Below are 4,990 nucleotides of genomic sequence, written 5' to 3'. Positions count from 1 at the left end.
GTTGTATTTTACGGGAAGGGGAGCTACGCTCGTGATGTCTCAACTGACGATACCCAGATTAAAAGAAAATGTGTGCGTGCGCGCGCGCGTGTATGTGTGTGTGTGTGTGTGTGTATGTGTGTGTGTGTGAGTGTGTGCGTGTGTGCGTGTGTAAATGAAATAGCCCGTGGCCTAACAGAACGGTGGGGGAAGTGCCACCCAGGGAGGGAAGTGTTTAAACGATTGAGGTGACCCACTTCCGTTTACAAAAATGTTCGCAAACATATTGATTTCCTGCTCTGTTTTGCAGCTGTCCCGCCCCCACCCCCCCACGTCCACGTAGGATGTTTGGCGAACGCACCTCGACCCTTGGCGCCCTCTGCTGCACCACTCGAACAGACATCGAGTTGGAGGGTTAGCCAGCTACGCTGACAGAGGTCATCCTCCATTGGGTCAAGCGCGAGGTAAGTCGGAACCTTTTAATTCAAGTCGTCTCCTGCGCTCAGAGACCCTGCGTGGTTGTCACTCCAGGGTCTTTAGCGATTGATTCGGTTTTATGTCGCTAACTCCCCCAATCAAGAGGCTAGGTCCTTAAAAAAGGACCTTGTAGCGCGGACTTAATGAACTTTGATCTTAATTCAACTCGCTGGGAGCAGGGTTCGAGATGCCATCACCTCGACCTCCGACGCAAGTAGCGACGCTTTAATCCACTCAGCCAGCGTGTCTCTAGTATTTACACAATATACAGACAAAAAATTACCCATATCTCTTCAGGGTTCGAACCACCAACTCAGCATTCTTAGTGTTACTAGAAATATTTTGAGTGTTTTCAATGAATATGTGCTGTGTCAAGAATCCTGAAGGTAATATCTTATGATGTAAAGGTTTAGCAAATTTGGAAGTAGATTCCTAGGCAATACTAGGCAATACTAGGTAGATGTAGAGAATCATGAGGCGTTAACTAGGACTTATGGTGTTTGCGTCGGTTCTAAGGGAACTCAGTCGTGGTTCTGTTTTATCCCAGAGACCACTGCAGAAATACAGAAAAGACGAATGAAAGAAATCTAAAATTTTGGAATTTTGGAACCTGGCCAGTGGTTGACGGTGAGTCAAGAAGGCAGAACGGTGAAAACCATATATGGTAAAAATTTCCTCGATTTTTTTTTTCTTTTTTTTTTGGAAGTCAATAACGAAAGGATTCTTTTAAGAGCGAACAAGAGAAGGAATACGAAGAGTAAAATAGAAGAAGGGGCGTGCTGAGGTGAAATAAGGAGGTGAAGAGAATGGGAAGAAAGTCATAAGAATGTAGGAGTCAAGCGTAGGAGTTAAGGACAGAGAGACCTCAACAAGATGGAAAAAGGGAGTGATTACTTGAAGAGACTGACAATAACAATGGAAGAAGCTGATCAGCTGATGTATGGCATGGGCGAGTGGAGGACGAGGAGGAGGAGGGAGAGGAGGAAGGGCGTGTGGAGGAGGGAGGAGGAGGTTGAGGGAGAGGAGGAAGAGGGGAAGAAGAAGAAAAGGAGAGGAAAGAAGCAGAGGAGGAGGGGGTGGAAGTGAGGGAGAGGAAAAAGAGAAAGAAAAGAGAGAGTAGAGGAGTGTATGGGAGGATTTTATTTGTGTTTGATCTCTTTTAACCTTGTAACGCTTAGATGTTACCATAAGACAGGGGAAAATCGCTCGGGAATAGCCAGAACAAAATATTTAGTGAAGGTGACAACAAATGGCTTTGAGGGATTTGTAAAGACACTTCTGATATCCAGAGGCCACTGCTCAAGGTTGATAAAATCATCCGCAGTTAACCAGGTTCGGAATTTTGCATGCTGGCAGCAGAGCCTCGAGGTGAAGCGCGAAATATTCATGACGCAAATAGTCGGTGCCTGAAAAAAGAAGCCTTAATATGACTGCTTCGGTGGTGGAACTGAAAAAGATACGGAACTCCAGCGTATTACGGGGACTCCTGTGTTTCATGGAGTTCGGGGGTCGGTACACAATGGGCACCTTTTCTCAGGTGCTGTGATGAGATGTTCAGTGGTACGGGCTGGCTGGTGTGCCTGCCAGCACGCTCTGCTTTAATCCCCACTACACACTTGAGGGGAGAGAATGAGGGCTCTTCTCTCTGAGGGCGAGGGTGGGAGAGAAGGGCGAGGAGAGAGAGAGAAGGGCGAGGAGATAGATAGATAGATAGATAGATAGATAGATAAATAAAGAGGAGGGCGAGGAGAGAGAGAAGGGCGAGGAGAGAGAGAAGGGCGAGGAGAGAGAAAGAGAGATAGATAGATAGATAGAGAGAGAGAGAGAGAGAGAGAGAGAGAGAGAGAGAGAGAGAGAGAGAGAGAGAGAGAGAGAGAGAGAGAGAGAGAGAGAGAGAGGGAGAGAGAGAGAGAGAGAGAGAGAGAGAGAGAGAGAGAGAGAGAGAGAGAGAGAGAGAGAGAGAGAGAGAGAGAGAGAGAGAGAAGGAGGACACAAGGGGAGAAGGAGGAAGGAGAAGGAAGGAAAATAAGAGAAGAAAAAGGAAAGGAGTATAAAAAGGCTTATTAGAGAGGACTTCTGTAATTATAAGAGAAATAAGGGCCTCAAGTTTTCAAGACGTACATTTGATATGAAGCGAGTAGAAACACTTTCGCCAACCGCGTAGTAGAGTTTGAAGCTCTAAAATTTATTTGGATGAATACCGTAGCAATATACTATACTATCACTCAACTTCTTAGTCTTTTGTTTGTACGTGGGTTTGTCTGGTTATCTATTTTTTTTTTTTTTTTTACCTATATTTTATCATTTTTCTTTGCTCGGCCTCGTTATGGAGCAAAAGGACTTCTGTCGGCGTCCTTTGTCATCCTTTGCAAAATTATTTGTAGGAATAGGGAGAAAGACCTTTAGAAAGAATCCTTGAGTATGGAGTCGACATTTTTCTGCCCCTCTGGTTTCCGCCAAGCAATTTAATTTAGTCTTGCACGACATTCCTCGATAGTGAAGTGGATAAGCTATATCATACTACCAATTTTACCACCTAATATATATATATATATATATATATACATATATATATATATATATATATATATATATATATATATATATATATATATCTTGATGGCGCAATCGGTTAAGTCCCTAACACTTGTCACGTGCTAGCGCAGGCTCGAGTCCTTGGCTGTACCACGTTTCAATTTCTGCATTTTGGCCTCCTCGAGTCTCTCTCGATGTTGATGGGTTAGAATTAAAGTGTATTGTGATTGATAAATATGTATATCTGCTCACTGGGACCCATTCAGTGTTATACACACACACACACACACGCACACGCACACACACACACACACACACACACACACACACACACACACACACACACACACACACACACACACACACACACACACATATTATATATATATATTATATATATATATTATATATATATATATATATATATGCTAATAAGAACACGGGTACGTTTGTTCACTTATGCAAAGTAGACCACTTGGAAAAAGAAACTAACGAACCAGACCACTTTCGTGTATTACATCTTCAGTACAAAAAGTACTTTTTGCACTGAAAATGTAATATACGAAAGCGCTCTGCTTCGTTAGTTTCTTTCTCCAAGCGGTCTACTTTGCATATATATATATATATATATATATATATATATATATATACATATATACATACACACACACACACACACACACACACACACACACACACACACACACACACACACACACACACACACACACACACACACCAATATATATATATATATATATATATATACGTGTGCTTGTATGTGTATAACAACATTCAAAAGGCAAATGTGCGAAAAAGATGAAGACAAGCAAAGACTCGAGAAAGGATTTTTTTTTTCTCCCTCCGAAGGGATGGATGACAGCAACAACTTTGTTGTCGCGTCGTCGTCGTCACTTGCAGAGTTCCAAGTTTTAAGATTCAATTACAAGATGAACACCCGAGCCAAGTGCTTCAACACAGTCTCCTCTATTTCCTTCATATTTCCTTTTTTCATCATCCCTCCGTGATGTAAATTTCACAAGAATTGCTAGGAACCATGAGCGTGGACGAGTATGAAAGACAGAGGAGTAGCAGGGTGGTTAGAGAAGCACCTTACATAAGAACATAAGAATATAAGAATAAAGGAAATTGCAAGAGACCGTATGGCCTACACTAGGCAGCTCCGTATCCATCACCACCTGTCATCCCCATCCATAAAGTTGTCTAATCGTTTTTTAAAACAACTGATAGTTTCAGCGCTTACTACATGGTTATTCCATTCATCGACCACCCTATTGGTAAACCAATTCTTGCCTATTTCCTTCTTGAATTTAATTTTGTCCAGCTTATACCCATTACTGCGAGTCCCGCCCTGTTGTTTTATTATGATGACCTTGTTTGCATCACCCTTGTTATAACCTTTGATCCACTTGAACACCTCTATTAGATCACCCCGCACTCTGCGTCTTTCCAGAGAGTGTAAGTTAAGGTGCCTAAGCCTCTCTTCGTAAGGCAAATTTCTGAGTCCATGTATCATTTTTGTAATTCTTCTCTGTACTGATTCTAGTGAATTGATATCCATTCTGTAGGACGTAGACCAAAACTGTACCGCATAGTGAAGGATGGGTCTAACTATTGCTAGATAGAGTTTAATAATTACCTCTGCACTTCTATTCGTTACCGTCCTAGCAATGAAACCTAATGCGCTGTTAGCTCTATTTCTGGCGCTAATGCACTGCCTCCTGGGTTTTAAGATCCGGACTCACCAGACCTCCCAAGTCCCTTTCGCACTAATTTTTCTCTAAAAACGTGTTATCTAAGCTGTATCTATTTTCGGGGTTGTGTAGCCCTACGTTTAACACCCTACACTTAGAGATATTGAAGTTCATTTGCCATATCACCGACCATGTTAACAATTTATTAAGATCATCCTGCAGAATCTCTGCGTCCTATTTTAGTGTCGTCCGCAAACTTACAAACATCACTATTTATCCCATCG

General features: G+C 42.3%; 1 long non-coding RNA gene across 2 annotated transcripts in view; it reads left to right on the top strand.

Moving 5' to 3' along the window:
- Positions 1–293: 293 nt before the first annotated feature.
- LOC143020339 (uncharacterized) overlaps positions 294–4,990 on the top strand; it is a 199,027-nt gene continuing 194,330 nt past the window's right edge. For both annotated transcript variants that reach the window (XR_012965894.1, XR_012965893.1), the window contains exon 1: positions 294–443. This is a non-coding gene — a long non-coding RNA (uncharacterized LOC143020339). The remainder of the gene's footprint in view (positions 444–4,990) is intronic.

The sequence above is a fragment of the Oratosquilla oratoria genome, chromosome 39 (genome assembly GCF_046742065.1).
Source record: "Oratosquilla oratoria isolate Oo_2021 chromosome 39, ASM4674206v1, whole genome shotgun sequence".
NCBI lineage: Eukaryota > Metazoa > Arthropoda > Malacostraca > Stomatopoda > Squillidae > Oratosquilla > Oratosquilla oratoria.
This window is presented reverse-complemented; position numbering and strand designations above follow the sequence as displayed.